A 12,201-nucleotide genomic window follows, 5' to 3' on the forward strand; every position below is an offset into this window, starting at 1 on the left:
AGAGCAAGACCTCTGTGAGGATTAATCCTAAATTAAATAGGAGTAATGCTGCTCCTGAATAGTGAATGTTTATAGTGGCACGTGTGTCCATCATTCAGTATCTTAAACTTGTGTTTAAAAACTCCAGGTAGTTCTTGCACTGAATTTTTGTGCTGTTAAAATAAAGCCTAAGAATAGGATTAGTCAAAATGATAGTTTTTAGAAGGACTCACTTTTCTATAAGGATAAAACTAATATAAAATAAAAAATTATAAAAATTATAACTCTTCTACTGCTTAGATATTCTATTCAGTTGATATGTAGATAAGTAAATGAGCTCTCAGACTTTATATGTTTCATATACACAGGATAACAATCATTTTTTCATTAAATTAATGAAAGGCTCAAAAGTGAGGTTTGGTGTCCCAGCCTCACTCCCTTCCAAGCTCACTTTAAACCAGCTGCACCTCTTTAAGCACTATGCCACTAACAAACACAACCCGTAAGATCCATGATGGCCTTCCCAGCAACTAAGTCCATACTCAGCCCCACTGCCATCATTAATGCATGCTCAGTGCCATGCTCAGACCCATCCTGGCCTCCACAATGACTAGAGCCAGCACCGTTAATACCTGCTCCATGCCACCAGTTCCATCTGGATCTACCACTTTACACAATGACATGACAACCTCAGCCGCTCCAACTTTAGGGTGCATTACCCCAATCCAGACTGAGCTCTCCTCCTCCACAACTACTGACTAGCCCTTTCAGCTACTTATGATAACTCCTTTACAGTTTCTATAAATTTATGGCTTCAAAGGCTGAACTGTACAAGCAGTGGCAGACATCTACACATCCTTTGACACCTGTCTCTACTGGTCTTATAAGCACCTGCAAACATGCATTCGCTCACCTCAGCCACCAAGTCTGTGTACTTCAGCATTTTCCTTTTCAAAACCTTCATCCACTGCATCTTCAAATGGAACTGAATAAAAAACTATCCATTTACTTTCAGAATACAACACCATGTCTGGCCTCAGCGTACTTAACACAGAACACTGTGGGACCTGTACTTTTTTACATACATCTACAAATAATTTCCAGATTGCTTGTGTACGCTTCAACACATCATCCCTCTCAGACAAACTTATTCCCTTTATTACTTATACCACTTGGCAACATGATCAAGTCTGGGCACTTACTATCAAATAAATACTCCTATACACTACGCAGTTGATTGTGTCTCCATGTATAGGAACCCTGTGACAAGCTAACCTTACACACTGTTAAAATATGCTTCAGTGTGCCAACTTGCACATCATTTACACTTAATGTCTTTGCCTCCCCACTGTCCCAGGTTTTGGAGAGTTGGGAGGATGTTGTAAGTTGCTCCAAGCAAAAAGTTGATGCAACTCGCATCCACATCCCACAGCTCTTGCCAGGTGATTTTCCTTTTCTCCACTTTCCCAGTGAAGCCATTGGCATTGCCTTCCTTGCGATGCTGCTGCTGTGTGCCTTGCATCCAATTTCTGCTCACAAATAAAACTAGCCATCATTTGCCTTCTTGCTTTCCTTGCTTTCCAGGTATCTTCTGACCTAAGGCCTGATTTTCCACATAGCACTCGTCCAATGACATCACTTAACACATTTAAATTCCTCAACTAAGCTTGTCAGAGGTAGCTCCAGCACTTTTCTTCCATATCATGCCACAATACATAAACAACGTGGCACACTTCCTTATAGAATAATTTGGAGTCCTCTCCAGCCTCCCCTTCACTTTCATTATGTCTGGATATGCTTTGACAGAGTGCATTTCAGCTCAGTTAATGTGACCGAACCAGACATTCAAGACTGACACTTTCTCGTTTTTTCATCTTTGCTTCTAAAAAAGCAGTAAACTTCTAGGCTAGTATTTCAATATTTAATTCATGTCCTACCTAAAGACAAGATCGGTACATTTTGAAATGGTTTGATACTCACAAGACGCATGTAAAACTGAAAATATCTGAATTAAACAAATGGAATCTTCATCTGTGAAGGAATAAAACAAGTAGGAGGTACTTAGTATTAAACTGTGCAGGCATAACATTGGTTGGGTAGTCCAATGAGAGTAATGGCATCTCACAAAGATATGCACAATATTCAATAAACATACAATAATTTAATTTCTTTTCTGTATCCTGTATATTCTAGAAGGTGACCGAAGCCTGTATGCACAGATCTGAACTATGACTGGCTTACCTTTTGATGTCTATTTATCCCTTCAATGTAGAATCTGAGGTTTTAATGTCTTTAATTTAAAAAGCCTTTCCTGTCAATAAAATGCCATGTCAGTGAGTTTCTTGCTGACCTGAACGCTACTTTTAGAATACAAGAGGATGGTGCAACCTACCACTGACTGCTGCAACGGCTCTACTTTTCTGTTGGGTAACACACAGTACCAGATTAATCCCTGTGGAGGCTGCTAGGCAGTCGAAATTCCAAGATAATCCAGCACTGGTAACAGGCACCAGAGGAGTTACAAAGTAGTAAAGCAGCAGAGAGGAAAAAAAATAATTTCACAATTTATCACTTAGGTCAGCTAACGTTTCCGACTACCATCCCCACCTTAAACACGCACACACAGAGCGAGAGTGAGAGAATGTGTGAAGCCAAGTGATGCATATGCAGAAGGTTCCTAATCTGAAACTAATGCAATTCACATGAACAACGTCTTCAGACAACACAAGTAAAACAGATTAGTTCATAATATTGTTTATTATGTAATGAGACAATTACATTTAATTAAAGACTAAGCACAACCTATGGACCTTCCTGAAGATTACATATTATCTTAGCTACTGTAAAAATGTATATGTGAATTAAAATTAAAATACCAATGTTCATTTCTTTAAAAATGATGGCTTCAGGTACATTGACAGAAAAACCGATGTTGCTCTGAATATTGCAGAAAGTTGCAGAGTGACGTCAGTCTTGGACATTGCCGCTATCAAACATCATTATGACTGACTTAGACTGTACATTTTCCAGTGCTGGTTCTTCAGATTCCGAATATATTTAATTTGATGAAAATGAATTTGTTGCATCTTCCTCCTCATCATCATCAGTGTGGACTGCTGCGTGGTCGTTATGTTTCCTGTGTGGGCACAGAACCAGCACACTATAAAAAAGGCATTTTCAGGTTTGTGGATGCGACATCATAGAAAATCACTGTAATTGATATCTTGTTTTGTTGCAGTAGGGCTCATGGTACCTCTTGGTTCTGTTCAGCAAATAGAAAGCAGAAAAATGTAGTTCTGGTAATTACAGCAAAAAATTCACTTCCCTCTAGATGAGGTTTGATAATGACCCATAAAATGTACAAAAAGCGTAAGTTAATGAAAATAATTACAACTGAGTATTAATCCTAAATTAAATAGTTGTGATGATGAATAGTGAATGTGGGCTTGAACCCAAGTCAGCTAAGTGATGACACCAATAGCCTACTGGGTGAGCAAGCACACTAACAATGGTGGGCCCATGTGCAGAACAGTTAGCTTGGATCAAGTAAAACAAAAGGAAAAACTAACCACCACGCCGATCATAGAAAAAGGGAGAACAAAGGACACCACGGGAAGAATGCCAACCCTGATACACTTGGGAAAATCAAACTAAAACTTCCCAAACAAAAGCAGAAAACGAGGAGGATGTCTAAGGAAAGCCTCGGGAGAGAGACTCGAGAGGGGAAAACTGGAGAGGGGAGGGGACATGTAAAAACACATGTCATGTGTACATGTCATGTGTAGCATGAGGGCTCACAGACCTCAATACCTGAAGTTACCAGCTAGGATCTTGTCTTAAAACTTTAGCAAAGACCCAGCACTGAGTGACTGGTTCACTGGGCTTATATAAGGTCTAGCCCAGCTGTTGGCCTGATTAGTGGTGTGGTGGTGTGGTTGACTCGAGGCCTCCCTCTGCCGTTTGAATGTGTTTTAGGGTATCAGCCAGTGCGTTATCCATGGAATGTGCCCACATCCCACCAGCCGGCCGTGGAGGAATGGTGCCAAGTGAGGAGGAGGAAGCACATCAGAACCAATGGAAAGCAATCGCCAACTATAAAAGGAAAACAGATATGAGACACGGGGAGACTCCATGATACGAGTCGGGACAACAGGTGTTGGTTTCTACGAAAGACGGCCGGGCAGGCCCCTCGGGGAAGTTGGAGGCAAAATATGGAGGCCCATACACCATACTAGAGCGGGTTAATGATGTCACGTATCGTGTGGGTTTACTAAGGGGGCGTCTCAGGCTTTCCACTTGTACGCCCTGAAACCGGTGATGGAGGGTGCCCTTGCAGAGGAGGGTCGCCCCCCCAAGTCCTTCGCCTCCCCCCATCGACATTGAAGGAGGGCCAGTGTACAGGGTACATAAGATGCTGGATTTGCATCAGAGTAGGAAGGGACTTCAGTAGCTAATTGACTGGGAGGGGTATGGTCCAGAAAAACGTAGCTAGGTACCGGCCTTCCAGGCATTGGACCCCGATCTCACTGCCTCCTTCCAGAGAGAGCATCTGGGGAAGCCTGCTCCGCGAAGACTGGGCCGGCCACATGTCAGGAGGCTGGCGAGGTCTTTGGACCACCTTGAAGGAGATAGGGGGATCACTCCACTTCCCAGCCTCACTCCTCATCCCCGGAGTATTGATTATGCGCACCTGTCCCCGCTAATTGTGCGTCTAATTATAACCCACAGGTACACAAAGATAGCGCTGCACATTAACTGAGGAGCCCTCAATTTTGCTGTTGAACGTCGCTGTGCTGCCTTCGACCCAGCGATTATTCTGTGCGTTTTGTTTCTTTAGTGCTTTTGGTTTCTTTATTGTCTATGGATAATAAACCGCACTTCCCCACAACCCCGCCTCTCGCTTCATCTGAGCCACTTGCATCACATTTATTAGACCCAGAGACACCCAAGTCCACACTCTTTAATTACTCAGTGAACCTCAGTGGTATCACAATCACATCTTCCTTAACAATTAAAGATCTTTGAGTTATTATGGATCCTAGTCTCTAGGTCGAAGCTCATATAAATAATATTTCTACGACCGCCTTTCTCCACATTAGGAACATTTCAAATATTAGGAACATGCTTTCCTCATATGATGCATAAAAGCTAGTCCATGCATTTATTATTAAGATTGGACTACTGTAATGCCTTACTATCAGGCTGTACTACTACGTGCCTAAAAAAGCTCCAGCTAGTCCAAAATGCAACAGCCAGAATATTTACTAGAACCAGAATCACATCACTCAAATCTTAGGTACTTTACACTGGCTCCCAATAAAATTTCATATTGATTATAAAGTACTTTTAATTACCTGCAAAGCACTGAATGGTCTTACCTACAGTAGCTTAGAGAATTCTTAGTGCTTTGCAATCTGCTTAGTTCAAAAGGGTCAGGCTCTTTATTAGTAGCAACACTATGGAATAACCTTCCTGTAAATATTTGAGACTCAGACACAATCTGAATATTTAAGGCTAGGCTGAAAACCTGAACAGTCAGGTATTTTATTAACTACCATCTTGGGTAAAGGTGTAGATCTGGGGGTCCATGGGCATTGAGAGTTATGGTAAACTGGGATTTTGTGATGCTGTCACTTCACCTCTCTTTTGACACTCTCTTTTGGTTTATAGACTGAGAGTGGTGGAGTGCTGATGTTCCAGGATGCCCTCATGCCTGTGCTTCCTTCTCACTCTATCCTTTTAACTGTGCTGCCATAGCTAGATCTGCTGGAGCCTATCTAGTCTCTCTTTCTGCAGAGGTACACCTACCCCTGAGGTACATCTTTACAGTGATGAGAGGGAATGCAGTGTGTCTGAGCAGCAGGTTTACAGTGATGAGTATCTGAGCAGCAGGTTTACAGTGATGAGAGGGAATGCAGTGTGTCTGAGCAGCAGGTTTACAGTGATGATGCAGGAACTTTTTATTTTTCTTGCTGGACATGTTGTGCCAATAACAAACTGTTCAGAGAACTCTAAATAATCAATAATGTGAAATTTGTTGATAAAATCTCTTCCTTAAGCATAAATGAAAGCTCTAATGTATTAAAGAATACTCTCTGAGAAAACTGCAGCTAGCAATGACCTCTCATTTCCAACAGATGGCGGCAGTGACTCAATTTTCTTTCCACCACCAACCCTACCACATACTGACTCAACATCTTGCAGTGGATGTTTCATTTTGTTCTTGGGTGTTTAATAACTTCATAGTCCAATAAAAGCAGCAGTTGCTCAGCCCTGTTGTGTTCTGCCTGTCTGATTGGCCATGATGAGAACGTCATTGACAAGAATGAAAACCACAGTGGTAAGTCCTACATTGAGCTTGGAAAAGAGACCAAAAGAGATGTTTCTTACAGGACCTCCTGATCAATTAAAAGTGTATCCTAAAAGTGTCATATTCCTCTCTTCCACTAAAATCTGATTATTAGAAAACTGTTTTTTCTTAAAATATTATATCAAATGTATATTTTGATTTATAGATGTATAGATATAAAACATGGTCCTGTTTCTGTGATCATAAACTTGGCTCCTCTCATTAATATATAAAGGAGTCTATGGATATTAGGAAATGGTATGTTAGAGGGGTAGATTTAAATAATGTAAACAGGGACACCACACATTTTAAACTTTTATATAAACACAAGTTACATTTAATGCGAAAGCTGTCAGTGCGACATTAATGGGATTTGTCCACTCGATGAGAACCATAAAAATGTATTTTTTATGTAATGTATGTGATCCACGTTAAAGTATTGTAATCTTGGTAGTAATCACCACATTTTTAACATGTACTGGTAATGTGAATAACTGCCTATTTTACTTGAAGTGTAAGAAAATATAGCCATGCCTATAGTCAGCTATGAGGTCACCAAGGTCCGGATCCCGGTCCTTTTTTAGAGGAGGGCTTGGATGGAGTGTGTGGATGCAGAACATTTCTGTGCTGTTTTTGATCAGCTGGGCTGATTGACCCAGCTTCTCTCAAGGTTCTCACAGAGTGCACCCTGAACCTTGACAACCAGCTTTACACATGCCTAGCAGAAGTGTTACTCCTGCATGCAGGTGTGTGTATTGTGGGTCCTCAGGTCACCTCCACTATTGGGAAAAGCTACTGGAGAAAGCCAGGGTGTGAGACTTATGAAGAACCCTAACCCTTCATTCTTTAGTTTCTGGAGTGTTCCTCAGTGGAACCCTCTCTTGAGAGGACAACCTAAACAACACCTTAGAGCATTTCTTAACTCTGGCCTGGGCCCTGGCTCAAGGGCTGTCTCCCAACAAACCCAGCCCCTCAGCTTATTAGGTGAACAGATTTCTTTGTTGCTGATCAAGGCCCCAGAACTACATGTCAGACTTGGACTCCCATGGTTATAACACCACAATCCTTGCACAGACTGGTTAATATGTCTTGTGGCAGCTTGGGGGTCCAGTCTTGAGAATCCCCCAATACCAGCGCTGGGTTTCCAGGAGCCCCTTTGCATGGTGTTGAGTACCTCCTGAGCAATTCAGGAGGTATTCACCAAACAAAAGACCCAGCCCCTACCTCCTCATAGGCCATATGTTTGTGCCATTGACCTTCTCCTGGGTACTATTCCCCCTTGGGGAAGGATGTTCTTCTTGTTGAACCCAAAAACTAAAGCTATGCATGATTATGTCCAGGAGCCTCTAGTGCTGAACTTCATACGGCTCTCTACTTCTCCAGCTGGAGGTGTGTTTTTCTTTGTAGGCAAGAAAGAAGTATGCAGGCCTTTGCTTATCCTCATTGGGGCTTGAATCGATACTATGTGCCCCTTAAATGTTCGACTTTCAGGTGCTTCAGCAGACTTTTGTTTTTAGCAAGCTGGACCTGCACAACACTTACAGTCTCATCCCAGTCAGACACGGGAGTGGTTTTGATTGTTATTCAGTTTCGAAAGGCCTGCCAGCTGCTTGGTGCCTCAGTCAGCTTATTGTAAGGTTTCCACTGCCAGTTCAATGAACAGATAGAGAGGGTCAATCAAGATCTGAAGCAAGCCCTCCAGTGTCTAGCATATGCTAGCCCTTGGTCCTAACACTTGCTCTGGGTGAGGTACACTGCCATATATTATGCCACACATCACTGGACATGTCCTATGTAGGATTAATTCAGTCCTATACCACTTTGCTTCCGCTGTCCCATGTGCATAAATCCCACATTCCATATTTCACGTAGCCCCTTCTCACTGATCCCTTGGCCTGTTGGCCAGGTTGACAGCCTGCCCAGTGAGGTGCCTGCTGCACACCCAGCATGTGCAGGGCTGCACCTAGTACTTTGTGGACTGTGACAAGTATGGGCCTGTATATGTTTGTGAGTTGCTTGTGAGGTAAGAGTGCTTGTTGCTCCTGACCCATCATATCTTTGATCCTGAGCTTATCAGGAGTTTCTGGTTGTCCCTTCGGTAGGTTTGTGAACACTGGGTGCCGTTCCTTGAGGGAAGGATCTTGTAAGATCAAGCCTACGGCTGAACCACCAGTTAGACCACCTAACTGGGGGAGGCACCGAGCTGCTCATCATAACTTAGTGGTCATCAGTGGTACCTGTACCTACTTAAGAACAGCTCATACACTGCCATGTGATCAGTCTTGGGTTTCAGTGTTTTGGCACAAGGCCAATAGTGGTAAATATACTAGAGTGTTTCTCTTGGTTATCTCTTCTATGTTTTCTCTTCTTTACAGACCAAATCCCTGAAATTTGTCTCATGGGTTCTTTTCTGGTCTTCCTCCAGTTTTCCAGTGAGTCTTAAAACAAATAAATGAGAAGAGTATGTTTTGTCCCTCAGTTCAAGCTTCTTTTTTTACCAGGCATTTTTTACCTGGTAAAATTGTAAATAATCTCAGTTTCCATTTTGCTCTCTTAGGTGAGTTCATCATCATTTTCTCTTCCTTCCGCAGTTCTGCATTTGCCCCCCTTTATCTATGTATCTATTAACTAGCCTTCTTCGTATGTTTTATAGCTGCACTGTGAGTCACAGAGAAAATGTGGTAACTCTCACCGTCACAGGGAGAGCAGAGAGAACAGCTGCTAGTATAACAGCAGAAAGGGAAGGTGGTTCTACCTCAGGCCATGATGTGGTTAAAGCCCACTGTTTGCTGTTTAGGTGCAGGTGAGCTACCTGTACACAGACAGACACGCCCACATACCCTCAGAACTGTTTCTATCACACACTGTGCTGAAAAAGAGATAAAAATTTAGCATGGCTGGATGTCTAAAATATTGCTAATATATTAACAGGCATTCTGAAGCATTGCAAGTGAATCTGTTCTCTCCCAGTACAAACAATAGATGCTTTTCATATCTTTTCAAGGTCTTTTTTGGGTCTGGCTTAGGGTCAAGCTTAGCGTCACCACACAGCTGCCCTGTGTCACTGTGCTTGTGGCAGATCTGAAAGGTGATTGGTATTAGCAAACCAGGCTTGGACTGAATACTTTTAAAATATTTTGGTGGCTGAAAACTGAATACAGTGTGTTACCCAGTGTTTACATGTTATGTTCACAGACCATCATGACTAGACTAGCTGTTGCCAGCTTTAATTTTACGGGTAGCTGAAGTTAGTATATATATATATATATATATATATATATATATATATATATATATATATATATATATATATATATATATATATATATTATGTTTAGTAAAATATTTTTTGGCTGCATATTTTGTACAAAGTGTTAAATTGTAGCCCAGTGACTACATATTTTGTTTAAAATCATAATACTGGTGTATTTCTACTGCTAAGATATTTGAAACAAATAAGAAAACTTAATATTTGAATTCTGCTGGTGATCGATGATTCATCGCCAGAGGCTGTAAAACCTGTAGGTTAACAGAGTTAAAGTTAAATACTCAGACATTAATGAAGGGAACTGAATAATATAACTAAATAATCCATTAGTGTTCACTGTATCACTTACGTGCAGTGGGGTTTCCTGAAACAGGATTAAAGCCTAAAAGACAAGATGGATATGGAATTATTGTACAAACTGTGTAGACTACATCAACTACTGCATGACAGATGTAGTAGGAATACTTGAGTATTAACTGTATTAAATATGTATGCAGATAACACCCACAACACACTCAAGAGAGGATACAACACAATACCAGACTGCCACAGTCAACATATCCTTCAGCAAACTAACATGTAGTGCTGAGTGCTGGACAGCATGGAAGTCTTTGATCAGTGCAGACTGTTTCCAGTCATTCTTTATCCCATTCATTTCAAAACGTAAGTGGTCAACTTTAGATCAATAGCTGACAGAACATCCTTCTTAATGTTGAATTTCTGTCGAGTAACGGATGACGTGAGAAGTAATTGATGGTGAACTGACTGACGGGCCTTTCCGCCAATCATTGTTTTTAAGCACTACTTCATCCATCATACAAAAAAAAAACAAAACACTCAAGAGTCAGACAAAACTTCAATACAGGAGCTGAGAATGTTTTGGGTTTAACTATGTGGAAGTTACACACACTATTACTATGGTATTTTTATTAGCATTCCCACAGGAATACCATAAATCTTATGAATATTCCTGTTGTCACCACAGGAACCTTTTCAATTTTGTTCCCAAACCAGCAGGTTTCTCCACTGATGTGTGTTACTGCTATCCCCATTCCTGTGCAGGTCTCTATGTAAAGATCAATGTTCCTAGCTGTACTTCTCTGTGCGTTTAATAATCTTTTCTTTGTGCTGGTTATTCCCTTATCCTCACAAAAAAATATAAGTCTGAGCAGCAGGTTTACACTGATGAGGGGGAATGCAGTGTGTCTGAGCAGCAGAGTTACAGTGATGAGGGGGATTGCAGTGTGTCTGAGCAGCAGGCGCAGTTACATTAACAGAGCAGATCACACACTCTACCTTTCCTCTCTGCATACTCCTGTAACCACTGATACAGGTGTTCTCCAGGTAGTTTGTTTGGTTCACACTATAAGCAACATCAGAATACAACACGTGTTTGGTAATTTTAGCTTCATCATTAGGTGTGTGTGTTCAGATCCAAACTGATGTAGTCTTCTCCGTCATAGCTGTACTGTATGGATCCTCTCTTGATTCCATCATCATCCATCTCACAGCCGTACATCACCTGCACTGTGTGAACCCCTGCAGATATGCAAACATGACACCATTGTAGGTTTTTAGTGAAAGGGCTCACCATTTTGCATATTTTCTAAAGAGGCTATTGTGCAATTAGAAGTGCATTAAATATATAGACGGTAAAATTGTTTTAGTGCCTAAAAAACTGCAGTATGTGGGTCACATCTATATTTTAAAATTGAAATATTAAAATTAAAATTGTAATTATTAATTTGATGCTTACATTACCAGTGTTCTTCTTATTAATGGATCGTTTTGCGAGGAGTGACTAACAACACCTATTTAAACAGGTGTTGTAAATGGGCATTCTGAAAACACACACAAACAAGTTAAACATGTAAGATGTTTTCCTTTACTCCTCAGGTATGTTTGAACAGATCAAGCCTCAGTCAATCTTTTACATTGTTTTTGTTACTTGCATTGTTCTGCCTTTTCACTCCAGATACTCTTATAACTGGATTTAACATGGATTAACATGGATTATTTTTATCATCATTATCAAAATTAAATTACTAGTTTATATTACTGTTATAGTGGCTATTACAATTTTCTTTCTTGAAAAACTAATCCATAAACAAAAGTGAAAATTTATAATAAATATAATAAGTCATTTAATAATGAGCCATTTAATAAGGTAGCAGCATTCCACAATCTGTTCCAAATTTAGCGTAAACAATACATAAAGAGTTATGTGGGTTTTTTGATTTTGTATTTGTTTTAATGTGGAGTAAGGACATCACAGAGCTGTTACAGGATGACTGAGTTTCTCTCTATGTTTTGTTTATAACAGTAGCTTTAATAGTTTTCAAATACACAATTGTTTATATTCTTTACATTATTTTAAGACCCTAGGCCACTTGACAGCAAAATAGCAAGTACAATATTATAAACTATACAATATAAACTATAAAAATTAATTAAAATGTCTTCCATTATTTGATTCAGGAACAGTTATGATGTCAGTCACAATGCTCAAACTCATACACAAATGACTAAGCTCCTGTAGCACTAGGTCATAGTGACACCTAGCATTCATGCAATCAATTCACAGAGAGCACACTAATACAACTAT

Source organism: Electrophorus electricus, chromosome 5 (assembly GCF_013358815.1).
Source record: "Electrophorus electricus isolate fEleEle1 chromosome 5, fEleEle1.pri, whole genome shotgun sequence".
Taxonomy (NCBI): Eukaryota; Metazoa; Chordata; class Actinopteri; order Gymnotiformes; family Gymnotidae; genus Electrophorus; species Electrophorus electricus.